The following is a 15,000-nucleotide window of genomic DNA, read 5'->3' as shown; positions in this document are numbered from 1 at the left end:
TCTTAATATGGTAGTATGCATCCTGGAGGTCGATGGAGCACATGCAGTTGTCCTTTCCCAGAAAAGAGAATATGGACTACAGTGTCACCATCTGGAACTTCGTTTCCTTGACAAACTTGTTCAGTCTGCTGAGATCCAAAATGGGCCTCCGGTCACCTGTTTTCTTTGGAACTAAAAAGAGCCTTAAGTAAGTTCCGGATCCAAGTTGGTCTGCAGGGACTTTTTGGGTGACTCATTTTTCTAGCAAATTTTGAACTTCTAGGTTTGTCTGAGCCCGTAGATGGGGTAGAACATCTGGGATTGACTTTTGATGTCTGGGGAAGGGTGACTGGGAGAATGGAATGGTGTATCCCCTGGATATTATCGACTGTACCCATGTGTCATTTGTAATACTTTGCCAGGCTTGTGGGTGACAACCTGCCCCAGACTGCCTCCAGAGGTGGACAGGCGGGCCTCCTTTCAGGAGCACTGGAAGGGCCTACCAGAGAATGTATCTCTGTCACCCTGGTTCTGCGGACCCACTCTGCCGCGAGGGCGGCATCTCCCGTTATTGTTTCCCTCTCTGCCTCTGGGGGAAAAAATCACCAAGTTCATCGGACAAAACTCCCTGGGATTTCTGGAACCATATTTTCCTGCCTTTCTGTCCTTTGGGATAAGGTCTAGTAAGTGTGGAGAAATGTACTTCCACGGCAGAGAGATGTTTGCCTTCTTGCTCACACCTGGTAAGAGTCTCTTTTACCTTGGACCCGAACAATGATTAGCCATCAAATGGGGCATTGGTAAAGGAGGACTTGAAGGGCTCCGCAAAGGTGCATCCAGGAATGTCTCTAAGGCAATTCCTGTGCCTGCACCCCTACTCGCTCCATCAGCTGTGTAAGAGATAAGCCGCATGGAAGAGTTGACTACAGAAGTTAAGGTCGCAATCTGGGAAGAAGCCTTGTCTGAAGGTCCCGAAGCTCCAGTACCCTGGAGAGTATCTCCCAGCTCTTTGAGGAGATCCCTCCATAGGCGAGTGAAATGGGAAAAATAATTCAGTGATCTAAGGGTAAAGGCCGCTGAGGAAAAGACACACTTCCTGTATCTGTCCATCGTACCGGATTCCTTGTTCAGTGGATGGACAGAAAAAGACGTTTTTGCTAATTCCTTCTTCGCGGCTACCGCAACCACCATAGATTCAATTGGAACACCCTTAGTCAGGAAGAGTTTGTCCTCTGGTGCTGTGATAAACTTATTGGGCCTCCTTGGAACTGGTTCCATAGATTCTGGGAGAGCTCCACGCCTTTCGACTGACCACCCCCAGTAGCTAATCGAAAGGGGGAGACACCCAAGAGGTGGAGGGTCGGGAGCCAAATGCCTCCAGGTACACGGACTCATCTTCAGAAGGAGAAAGGGATTTCCAGCAACCCCTCTGCTTGAGGATTTCCATGATGTCTGAAAAAGAGACATCCTCTAAAGGGGACCGTGGGGACCCTTCGGAGTCCTCCAAGTCCATGTCTGATGTGATAGACTCAGTTGAGTCTAAATGCTTCTTCTTACAAGTCCTCTTCTGAGGTGCGAGCAAGAAGGCTACTCTGGAGAGGTTTTGGAAGGAGGGGGTCACCCAATGGGGCTTCCTGGGGCATAGGTTCCCTACGCTTTGGATGGAGGGATGGTGAGAAGGTAGACACTGGCCCTGAAGGGGAAAGAGTAGCTGAAGCCAAGAGTGGAGCTGTCTGAGAGGACAGCACACTCCTCATCACCTCGAAGGCACCATGATCCTGGCTTGAGAGAGTCCCCGGCTCCGAAGAGTCGAGAGCTCTCTCCTACACCAAGGGCAACAGCTCCAAAGCTGATGTAGGAGACAAACTCACCTGCGCTGAAGCTCCAAGAGGGATAGTAGATTCCAACAAGGGTCTGATGCCGCTCTCCCCCTCGGAGCAGATGAGAGAGTTTCGGCCCCCAGATCCCTCAATAGAAGGTGGTATTGATGAGATCGGAGTGGATGTCGGAACAGAGAGACTGGGGGTTTTCGGAACCAACGGTTCCACCAAAATGACTTCCATGCACTCCGGCTCCGAACTCAGGTGAGTCGAAGGAGGAATCGATGATAAAGTGGGTTGGGTAGTCGGCTCCACGTCCATATGGGCTGGGCTTGATAAAATATTTGCCAAGGCCAGTGTCCTAAGTAACCTCTTCACCACCCTCTCCATATCATCATCTGAAAGACTCCTGGATAATCGAGAGGAATCAGTGGACAAATAATGACTACTTGCCACAGACTAAAGTAGTGGAGACTGAGGTATGGACCGCACCTGTTCCAAGGTGGGAGACCAGTGTCTTTTGTGGCTCCTCGGCGGTTCCGAAGACAATGAAGGAACCGATGGAGTCTGTGTCTTGTCAGACCCGACAGGCCTCGGATCCAACATACTAGTTTGTTTTCCTTGACCCTTCGACGGTTCCAAAGTCGGAGCAGATGAAGAAACTTTTTTAGACGGCTCATCAGATTTACCAGCCTGATTCCCTTCCACAGATGCCTCTAAAGGTTCTTTAAGCAATCCCCTCAAGATTACCTTATTTCTCCACTCCTGCAGGACCCTAGGGCTAAAAGCATGACATATGAAACAAGAATCCTGCAGGTGAACGGCTCCAAGGCAGTAAACGCAATTGGTGTGACCATCAGTGAATGACATTTTCCGTGCAGGAATCACATTTCTTGAATCCAGAAGGCCTGGATTCTTTAGACAACTCTTTACACATTTTCACAGCAAGAATAAACACAACAGCCAACAGAAAAAAACACTAAGACAGAAAGGCAAGTTTTTTTTTTTTTTTTAAGGGAGAGGACGGAGGAGAGTCTCTAAGTTAAACAACAGCTCCTCCGACTGAGGAGATGCCTCTAACTTAAACGGCAAACTCTTCTGAGAAAAAGGAGGTAAAAGGTAAGACAGAGAACAAGCCCTCTAACTCAAACGGGCTGAAATAAAGAAGGGGTATAGTAGGCCTAAGAGGGGAAAAGAAAGCCTCAGCAAGTAACAGCAACAATAGGCGATAAAAGATGAGAGATATAGACATTCAGACTACCCAAACTACAAGTAATAAAGAAGAAAATATTAATTATCTTTCTCAAAAAGGGGAGAAATTAGAAGAAAAAATACAACTTAGCCTGCACCAGTGGCAAGCAATCCCGAAGCTTCAAGCAGCAAACGAGATCTGGGTAACTTTCTCTAGGCATGTTGAGATAGGATCTAGCCTTGAGCTGATGGAAGCTCTTGAGCTTTAGAATACGGCCGAGTCGGAGCAAGTAATGGCTCTAAAACCCCGACCAGCAAAATGAAGGCGAGATAGGGACAATAAAACATCATTAGTTTCCTACAGCAGCTATTTTTATTTATTTATTTTTTTTTTTTTTCAGATTTAGGAAGGTAGCTTGTTTTGTGGTTTTGACAAAAGCAATGCAACACAAATAGCCCAACTGTCACTTCTGAGATCACCTCTGTCATACAGAAGGACTGGTCACAAGGGCTGCCAAGTTTTTGTGGAAGACAATAAAGAGAGTACTACACAAGGGCAAGTAAATCTCAGATCCTCCTAGCCAAGGTAACTACTACCAGAAATACTGTTTTCAAGACAAGAAGTTTTATTATAGCCAACCCTGCAGTTCAAAGGAAGTAAGGATATGATTTTCTAAAATAAAACTATTCTTCCAACAAATGTTAACAGTGGTTCTAAGGAGAGGCATGCTAACATGGCCAACAATCAATGGATATATAAGAAAGTGTCTTCTTAAATCAATTAGCTAGAGAAAGGAGGAGGATTGTGAATTACAGATGCAGTAGGAAGACCACCATTACATCTACACCATATGAAGAATCTGGCCCATTATGCCAAACAGGATTTACTAGTATTAGACTTCCAAGTTTCTTTATTGAGTCTGATAATCTCAGAAAGGAAAGCTTTCTACTGCAGAATTAATGTTCTATCTTCTGGACTACAGGACTACAAGTGTTTTAGATGTTTAGTGCTTCAGGGTCCCTTACTGCCATGACAGAATTGCATGATACAGGGAAGACCTTTTGTCCTTTTCCAATGAACTCCCTAAACAGAGGTAATCAGCATCTTCAACTTTACTCCATGAGCAGGGATAGACAGTACTGTCCTGCCCATGGGGACACAACCTGGATCAAGTTGTCCTTGTCAAACAAAGTCTTTTGAAGCATCCAGGGTATCAGGGGTAAAGGAGAGAATGTATACAGAGCACCTTGTTCCCTGTACTGGAAAATGCATCCACTGTTAGGGTTGCCTTGCAAGAGTACATGAAGTAAATGTTTGGGATCTGACAGTAATATTGAGAGGCAAAAAGAATGTCCAGAATGCCCCAAAGCAGGGCAAGTTTGAGGAAGGCCTTTGGGTTCAATTTACATTCAGAAGGGCTGGGTGCAGATGTGTTTAGGGAATCTAACAAAGCATTCTGAGTCAACAGAATAAGCACAAAAATGGACATTCAGTTTTTACGGCCAAATTCCAAGTCAACATGGCCTACACATAATAACAGTAAATGCCTCATTGTTTGTTCATGTACAATCATCACAATATTGTCTGTGACAAAGTTGAAGACTTCTCTTCTTAAGACTGGTCTGATGACCTGAATCACATAAGCAAAAGCCAATATCCCTGATATTGATGTGTCTGATCCTGTCCTTGCTGTTCTAAAGATAAACAGATACACACACACACACACACACACACACACACACACACACACACACACACACACACACACACACACACACACACACACCTTTTGTGGCCATCCAGATTCTGCATGAAAAAGGGTCTGCAAAGGACAACTCACAAAACATCATGCTTAGATATGCCACAATGTAAAGGTACAACAGCAATTACCCAGAGCACTATATTCAGTTTGCCTTACAATTAATGGTACACCTAGCATCAGTCATACCTATGTATAAGACATTTGTCAAATAAGTAGCAGCACCAAGAAAGTAAAACTATGGATCAAGGAGCAAATATTTCAGCAGTGGGAAGTTTCAGAAAAGCAGCTAGGCTTCAGTTAAACTACAGACAGGGTTATCTGTGCCTGTAGGACTACTTAAAATGAATGAATTATACATACATATACATATATAGATATATACACACACACACACACACACACACACACACACACACACACACACACACATACACACATACATTACATGTAGGATTAAGAACAACCTGCAGGAGCTTAGCATATTCTAAAATAAGTTCCTAGGCAACAAGCAGGGTACTAATTCTTAGAAGATCTTTATGTGTCATAATCCCTGCAGTCAGTTTTGTCTGCATTAGCATCCTCCTGACATCATGTGCCCAATTCAGGGCCTGTTAACATAAGGCAAATAAGGTCAGCCATTCTGACTTTAGTACACATTACACTGACAACTGCCTTTCACCACGCTAATTCTCTAAAATTGCAAAGGATTAAAAATAAAATAAAATATAAATTATATGGTAAAAGATGTAAAAGTTAAATTTTGTACTTATTTACTCCTCTGGACCTGTAACTGCTTATGCTAATGAGCTGTGAAACACCTCTTGTGTTAAGCAAGCTAGACTGTGATACCAGAGACTTAGAAAAAGAAAAAAAAAATAACTGTAAAGTAAAATTGTTAAACAAGCAAAATAACATTCTACTTTACTTGTTCAATTTAATGATTTTCTTTCACCTTTAAGCAGCTTAATCAAGATACTTAATGATGCTAATTCAAAAATGTAAATCAGCTAAACAAAAACTGGTCACAAAATACCTCTGAAGCATTCCACAGAGTCAGACATACTATATAGTGATTGCTGCCATAACAAGAAACAGTCTAGACATGCTACATGACAGAGAGTAAACAGCTTTATGTGTGAGGAATAAGCTAAGATGGCCACTCCTATGACCAAAAACTGTGGCAACATTAGGATAAAAGACAAACTGTCAAACAGAATCCTTCTGAAGTGAACAGTTCAGTGGGGTCAGCTTTATTCGTAGTTCAAGACCTTAAAAGTGAAACCATCTGTTATGCACTCACCATAATGTTCCACTTATGTTGTCTACGTTTATTCTTCCTCAACCACTGGGTTCAGATCCGACCCTCGGATCTGACTCGGCCATTATTTTAACTCGTGGCCACTAAATAGCTCTCAAGCTCCTCCCTTACCCATAAAGCACCAACCTCTAACATATCTCAGATCTTGTCTGCTATCAGACATAATGTAGGAAATATTACCATAATATTCCTAACAAAAGAAACCATTATCTGGAGCTCAACATAAGGACCTGTGGTGTTCTTACAAGTTCTTGTTCTTCCAAAAATCAATTGTGAAAGAGGTTGTGGGTTAGTGGGAGGGGAGATGAGGAAGAATGGAAATGGACAATACAGATGGAACGTTTATGGTGAGTACATAACTTCTTTATCTAATGTTGTTAATTTTCATTCATTCCTCATCCACTAGGACAGAGTCTCCAGCTACCTGAAATCCCGGGTGGACTCTAAGGAAGGATATTCCTGAGCACAGTTGAGCCAAAGTCTGCTCTTCCCTTTGAGACCATGAGACCAGATCCAGCTTGTAATAAGTAAAAACAGTGTGAAGACTGCCTCAAGTTGCAGCCGCACATACGTCATACATTAACAGCTAGATAGAAACACTGAAGAAGTTGCTACAGATCTAGTTGAAGGAGTTCTTAAAAGGTTTTTGTAAGGACAGATCCAACTTGTTGCAGATAAATGATATAAAATCTGTCAGCCATCTGGTTACAGTTACCTTTGCAACTGATTTACCCAATTTACAATCTGCAAAGGAAACTAATAATTGATCCATCTAATTTCTTTTGTTCTGTGTAAGTAAAAACTTAATTGCCTGTGGACATCCAATAAGTGCAACATTTGAAAATTTTGGAAGGAAAACTGGCAGATCAATGGACTGGTTAATGTTAGATTATGACACTACCTTCGGAAGGAAAGAAGGATTGATTCATAATTGTACTCATCTCCATAAAAAATCAAGTAGGGAGGTTTAGAAGACAATGCTTGAAATTCTGAAATTCTTTAAGCAGAGGTAATATCCATCAGAAAGATAATCTTCCAGGTCAGAAAATTAAGATCACATTTTGCTGCTGGTTCAAAGGGGGAATGAATCAAGGCCTGCAGTACCAGATTTAAATCCCATGGGGAGCTGAATCTTTATAAGAAGGTCTCAAAAGAAGGGTACCTCTCAAGAAGGCCTTACAAAGTTTAGATGAAGCCAGGATGGAGTTCGCAAACCCAATATGAAAATTAGAGAGGACTGATAATTGAACTCCAATAGTTGAGGAGTTAGTTCCTTCACTGAAAATAGTAGCCAAAATTCAAGGACACTTTGTATAGGGGCTGAAAAGGGGCCAATACATTTCTGAAGCACCCCCAAAAAAACCTTCTATTTACTTCTGTTACGTTCTCTTGTTGAAGCTTTATGGGAAGATAAAAGTATAAGACAGACGGGGGATAAGAGCATGGGTTGTCTAAATATTAAAGGAACTGGAGAAACCACGCTGTCAGCTTTAGGTTTGAGATATCCGTATGAATCATGCCTGTCAGTTGAAACAGCAGATCTGAAATTGGATCCAGAATCCAAGGTGGGTAAATTAGATGAAGACAAAGAAAGGGGAACCAAATCTGTTAAGGCCAGCAAGGTGTAATGAGGATGACTTTGTTCTTCAACCAGAAAGCTTTCTGCAGAAATTTGGGGATCAAGGGAGTTGGAGGATACACATGCAGGAGACCAAGGGGCCAATCCTGTAGTAGAGCAGTCCCCTTGGTGATTCCCCCATTGGGGGGATTAGGGCAAAGAAACTGCTGCACTTGTTGTTTAGGGGAGATGCACAAAGATTGCAGCAAGGCTAGCCCCATTAGTGAAAATTCATTTCTTACAGCTTCATGTTGAGAGACCACTCATGAGATAGCAGTATGGACCTGCTTATTCTCTCCACTATCAAGCTGGACTTCCCTCGGAATATGTGTTATCAGAAAATGGTTAGATGCGATTGCCCTTTGCAACACCCTGAGAGCTTCCCAACACAAGGGGTAAGACCTGGTTCCTACTTGTTTGTTGATGTACTAAACTACTGACATATTGTCTGTCTGAATAGCAATCATCCAGAAATAGAGAAGCGAGTCTTGGAAGGCCTGCAACACTAACAGCACTGCTCTCATTTCCAGGATACTGACATGCATATTGGCCTCTTCGGGGGACCAAGTACTTTGGACAGTTTTCCCCAGGAAGTGCCCCCCACCACCCAATCTGGGATGCATCTATGGCCAGCATGGCCTTGGGCTGAGGGAGAACCTTGTAGAACCTGATCTGATTGAATCCACCAAAGTTATCTCCTGCAGGCCTGAGTGATTCTTATTTGGACTGACATGTTGGTAAAGAATAGATCATTGTGTTGCTAACATCGACTGAAGAATTCTCATGTAAAATATTACTACAGGAACTAGGTCTACAGTCACCGACATTGATCCCAAGTTATGCAGAATCAATCGTGCTGAGATTGTGGTACTGTGAATTATTTTCTGACTTAGAATCTGACTGTTTGTACTCTTCAAAAATAAAGAAAATACGTCACTGATACCATACTGAAAATTACTCCAGTGAATTCCAATGTTTTGAGACAGTTCTGAGATTTGTTGCAATTTATGGTTATCCCAAGATGGAAGCAAGTCTGGAGTACCTGATCTCATGCTCTTATTAGTAGCTGCCTCGTTGGGGTGGTAATAAGCCAGTCGCCCAGGTACAGAAACACTCAGAATGCCTGCAGTCTGCAGGGAGCTGCTACCACTGCCATGCATTTGGTGAACACCCTACGGGCTGTGGTGAGGCCAAAGGGAGTGTTCTGAACTGGTAATGACTGGCTCCCAAACAGATGTGTAGATACCTTCTGGATTGTCTGCTCATTTTTATGTGATAGTACACAGTACTGAAGGAATATCAAGCACATCCAGTCACCCCTTGCTCAAGAAGGGCAGAATGGACTGAACCATGACCATCTGAAACTCTGCATGTCAAACTGATTTATTCAAGTTGCTGAGATCCAAAATCAATCTCCAGTCCTGTTTTCTTTGTCACTAAAAGAAATCTGGAGTAAGTTCCAGATTCTATCTATTCTGGTGGGACCTTTTGAATGACTTTTTTCTAGCAGCTTTTGTATTTCTAGTGCTGCTGCTTTCCTCTGAGAGGGTGGGACATTGGGAAATTTGCATACAAATGGAGGTGGAAGGGAAAAAGGAATTGTATAACCTCTGGAAATAATCCTCTGCACACAAATATCTTTTGTGATGTCTAGCCAGGCTCACTGGTGCAAGGATAATCGACCTCTGATTGCCACCAGAGGGGGACAATGAGGCCTCCTTATGGTCTGTCAGAGAAGGAATCTCTACACCCTTGGTTCTACGGGCCTCCTCAGTCACACGGGTGGAGTCTTCCATACTATCTCAGCTCTACTCTCCTTCTCTAATGTCATAAACCATTACCAAATAATAATGAACTTGATCTCTCCAAGGCCTTCAATATGATTAACCACCAAAAACTCATACATACTCTGAAGGCCTTCTCCTTAGATAACCATGCTCTCCAATGGTTTCAATCCTACCTCTGTGGTAGACAACAGGCTGCCCTTTCGCAGGACAGACTATCCTCCCTTGTACCCATCACCCTCGGAGTCCTCCAGGGATCTATTCTAGGACCCCTTCTTTTCTCTATCTTTATTAATGACCTCTAATCTGTCATCCCAGAAGCAACTTGCATTCAATACGCAGATGACTCCACTTTAATCTGCTCTGCCACTTCCCAGGTAGAACTATTTACACTGTCCCAGAATACATTAAATACTGTGGAAAATTGGCTCTCTAATTGTCATCTGATATTAAACCCTAACAAAACAAAGCTGCTACTTTTTTCCCCCCACTTGCAGGTCCTCACCACTATTCTTTACCATTAAATCTAATAATGGCACTATTATCTCCCCAGAAGCCCATACTAAACTCTTGTGTGTCATAGTAGATAATAACCTTAAATTTGATATGCATGTGAGCCAAACTATCAAAACCATCAATAAAAAACTTGGCTCCCTATACAAAATTAAACCTTTTCTTCCTTCACTTTCTAGAACCGCCACTGCTCGTTCCTACCTACTCTCTACCCTTCTCTATATGCCTCCCCTCGATTCACCAATCTGAACAAATCTGACCTTAACAAGTTCTCAAGATGTTAAAACCACATTGCTAAATTTGTCACAGGCACAGCATTTAGGACAAACCACTGTCATAACCTAAATCTTCTAGGGTGTCTTGAATTACTGAGCCTACTTCAATACAACCAACTTATAGTTGCATATAAAGTACTCAATCAACCTGAAAACACACCTGCACTTAAAAACATCATTAGCTCTTATATTAACCTCAGACCACTTTGATCATCTAACAGATTACTGATCCAAACATTCAAAACCAACAACTCAGCGGGGGACTCCCTGTTTGCCAACTCTGTTGGCAAAACTTGGAACTCCCTCCCTGCCGACCTTACTCTAGCACCATCACTAATTCAATTCAAAAAAAGTCTCAGACAACATTTTATTACTCACTGGCTATACCCTTGCTCCAATCCTGACTAGCTTCTTTTTCATAATTTTGCCAAATAGTACATTTTGCTACCTGCAAACTGAGCCATAATTATTAGTCTAGATACTTATAAGTCTGACAATGTCTGACTGTATAACTTGCTTGACTATACAGAGTCTGCATACGGTTTGTAACATGTATTATATCATGGTATTTGCCTGTACTTTTCTTTAAACATGTATTATATTATGTTCTTTCCTTTTCCTGTATTTTGTCCTGTATTCTTCTGCATGTTGTGATTGGAGCTTTTCTCCCCAGGCCTCCACTGAAAATGGACATGCATCCAGTCGGACTATCCCGGTCAACAAATGTAAAATAAAAATAAAATAATAAATAAAATAAATTTGAGTCCCCTCCCTCTACCTTCTTGGGGAACTATCTCCACCTGGATCTTGGAAAGTACCCTGGGACTTTCTGAACCACATCTTTCGACCATCTCATCGATTCCATGAGAATGTTATTTGAAAGGTTGTAAAACGTACTCCCACTGCAGAGAGAGCCTTTCCATCTTGCTCACACCCGGAGAGAGTGTCCTTTAACTTAGGGCCAAACAACAAACTGCCTTCAAATGGTGCAGTGACGAGCAAAGGCTCAAAGGGCTCTGGAAAATCACACACGTGCATCAAGGCATGCCTCCTGTTGGAAATGCCTGAAGCCGCCACCCTTGAGGTACCTTCAGTTGCATGAGAGAGAAGCTTCATGGACAAATTAGAAATGGATTGCAGGTTTACCAACTGTGAGACCACAGAAGTCCGAGTCACAGCAGTAGTGGTCTCAGAAAGGGATTTTGCCAGTTCCTTTACAAGACAGTGTTCTGGGTAGTTCAGAGACCCAAGGGCAAAGATCACTAAAGCACACACACACACACTTCCCAAATCTGTCCAAAGCCCCAGACCCACTGTTAGGGGGGATGGGATGGACAGAAGAACTCTACTCAAGTTCCTTCTTGGTGGAAGCTGCTATGGCCATCTACGGGCACACCCTTGCTCCAAAACTCCCTTCCTATAGGTGGTGCCAGAATCCAATCTGGTCTTTTGTGGACTGGCTCAACTGTGTCAGGCTCCTTCCAGAAGACTGACCAAAGCTGATGTGGACAGACAGAGATCAAGTCAATGAGCTCATCAGTGAGTGGAGTTATCCAATAGCTAAATGGGCCAAACCCAAAGGTGCCTAAGAATACAGATCCCTCTGGGGAAGGGTTATCGGTAGACCAACCACCTCTCTGCTTAAGTATCTAAAGGATATCTCCGAATGAAATGTCTTAGGGTAGTGATCATGGGGACCCTTCCCCTTTACATAATCAGTATCTTTGGTGACAGACTCCTGAAGGGAATGCAAGTTTCTCCTCTTGCACTTCCTCTTCCTAGGGACTTCTTCTGTGTGGTGCTCCATGGAAGTGTCAGAACAGATTGTAATACCCTGCTGGGTAACCTGGAGAGTCTGGGCTGGCTGTCCCTGTGGCATAGTATGATGAGGCTCAACGTGCAGAGATACACAGGATCCAGAGGGAAGATCCCAGGGGGTAGGGACCATCTGTCCTGCCAAAGGAGCGAACACTCTTTTCATCACCTCAAAGGCAGAATGCTCTGAGGAGAAGGAAGCCAATGGAGCCGAGAAGCCATACTTCTACTCCATCATCTCCCTCTGCTCTAAAGGCAGTCCACCCACGGTGGGGGTAAGAGCCGAGCTGTCCAATGCCGAGGCTCCAAGGGGAAGAGATGGCTTCAGAGTTGACTCTAACATCTCAGATCTGACAGAGATGTTTCAGCTCCAAAATCATTGGCTCCACTGCACTCAGAGACAGCCTCGGAGCTGAATATACTAACTTCAGATCCGATCTAGATGGTCCTGGGAGACTCAGATCCAAGGGCTATGAAACGATAGGTCAGATAGGAGAAGGAGCAGAGATCAGTAGAGTAGTACAAACAACGGCATCCTGATGCAAAGGGGTGAGAGCTGGGAGAACTTCTCTCTCTATTTGCACTAAGAGAAATTTCCTCATCAGTGTCCACATCAGCTTTGGTCAGATTTCTGGAAGAATGAGAAGAAGCTACCAGTGGGGACCTGGTGTGCCAGAAGGATTCAAGATATGGGGAAGGTACTCTAGAGGGTACCAAGCCTATGGATGAGGTATACCTGGTCCTGCACAAAGGCTTCAAATCTGAAAAGCTATGATAAGAGGAAGCCTTTGTCGACTCCGACGCCAGCTGAGCAGGAGCAGTCTTCGGATCCAACTTATGCTTTTTTCGTGGTGGTTCTGTGGTAGGATCCAATGGTGGAGTCAAGGATCCCAAACGCCTTGAAGACTTACTTGAAGGCTCCTTTAACTTGGGTTTGGGGGAGGGGGTTGAACCCCAGAAACAGCCTCCGAAAAGGATGAACGGAGCAAAAGATTAATTTACTTTTCCTATCAGCGACTGTTCTCGGGTTGAAGGCCTTACAGACTGAACAATCTACTTGAAGATTGCCTGGACCTAAACAGTGTACACACACAGTGTATGCATCAGAGAGAGGGAACTTGTGCCCACATTTCTGGCACAGAAATAAAGAAAAATTACCAGCAATGGTAATTGCAACTACACCAAAAAGTGCAAGAGGGAAAGGGGAAAGAAGATATTACCAACTATGGTAACAAGATTACACTAAAGAGGTTAAAAAGGGAAGAGTTATACATGGAAAAGAATCTAATATGTTATAGAAAACAAAATGGAAGAAATACACTTATCTCTATTGTGAAACGCTCGACACAGCAAAGCAACCACACCCAAACGTGAAAGTGGCAAACAAGATCTGGTGTATGTTAGGGGTTGGAGCATTATGAGTAAGGGAGAAGAGCTCAAGAGCTTTTTAGTGGGCATGAGCTAAAATAACAGCCAGGTGGATCCAAACCCAATGGTTGAGGAATGAATGAAAATTGACATCATCAGATCACTGGTTTAATTAATCTGCTGTTAAGTGCTTTCATCCATTCACAAACACTTCTTCAGAACAGAAAAAGTAAGACCTATCTCTCATTTATATACAATATTCACAAACAACTTCTAATGGTCAACTACTCTTGAAACTATATCATATACAGAGGCAAATCATGGTCAAATGGGGCCCTAGGTAGGGTAATGGACTGCTGTTCATACACATATTCTTCTACTTTTGTTTTTTAAACTTCTACAATGATCATTTTGATTTGGATTTAATTTATAACTGTTATTACATGTTTTACACCAAGACCACTAACAACCTTCGTAACAAAAAAGTCTCACACTGAAAACAGGCAAGGTATGAGCAGAAGCAAATTTCTCTCCCTTTGGAACACACACTTATAGAAAATATATCTGGCAACTCATTAAACAATAAAACGTGCTTGGATCCATAGTCAAACAGTACTTAAGAAAACAAGCAATAATGCTCAACAAGGTGCGTGTTAATGCGAAATTAACACCCACCCAAGGGTATTATGAGGCCCGATGCCGCAGATGAAGGGCCTCTACATCCCTGGAAAGGCAGTAATTACACATTAACACACATCCTCTGGAGGGCATTATTGCTCTTAGAGAATGGACTCTCTGTAAAACTGTTGTGTTTTACTTTTTTTTTTTTTTTTTTTTAAAGTATATTTTTTACTATATTTTTGATGCAAAACAGTTCCTCCGCCTAACATTTCAAACTTGTATGTTAATGGTCTTGGAGGTTGCATTTTACATCCAAAATAAAACACTTTAAAAATAACCAGGTATTTACTTGACTTTTTGGTCTCTTACTCCTAAACTGTTTGGTTTGTTGCCAGTATTTGGAGACTGAAGTTAGTAAATAATGACATACATTTGAGTTTCTGACTTATTTCCTTCAGAAAATTCATGCTAACACAATTCCTTTACTTAAGCAACACTGTAATTTTACAATAGCAATAATTAAAACCTGTTTCTATTTTAGAGCCTTTGTTCTCCCTTTATTTTAGGATTTATCCAGGTTTCTTCAGCTGAAATTTCCAGAGGTATGCAAACCTCTTTGCTGCTACTGCCAGCAGACATCTTACACACAGACACACACAGACACACAGACACACAGACACACACACACACACACACACACACACACGCACACACACACACCCTCTGCTTCAGAAAATGCATGCCAACAGCAACCCTGTTACTCTAGCAACGTTCTAAGATTACAACAGCAATATTTACAATTTGTCCCTATTTTTGGTCCTTTGTTCCCCCGTTACTTGTGTCTCTGTCCAGATTTCTTGCGCTAAGAGGTTGAGATGCAAGGTCGAGAGTAAGGAAATTTCTTAACTGATGCTGCCAAGGGAAAGCTCAATTGC

At 42.6% G+C, this 15,000-nt stretch overlaps 1 protein-coding gene across 1 annotated transcript in view; it reads right to left on the bottom strand.

Moving 5' to 3' along the window:
• Positions 1–15,000, bottom strand: part of SEC23A (SEC23 homolog A, COPII coat complex component) — a 1,400,163-nt gene that overhangs the window by 968,918 nt on the left and 416,245 nt on the right. The window lies entirely within an intron of this gene.

The sequence above is a fragment of the Protopterus annectens genome, chromosome 6.part0, assembly GCF_019279795.1.
Source record: "Protopterus annectens isolate FY-2018-M chromosome 6.part0, PAN1.0, whole genome shotgun sequence".
NCBI classification, from domain to species: domain Eukaryota; kingdom Metazoa; phylum Chordata; order Ceratodontiformes; family Protopteridae; genus Protopterus; species Protopterus annectens.
This window is presented reverse-complemented; position numbering and strand designations above follow the sequence as displayed.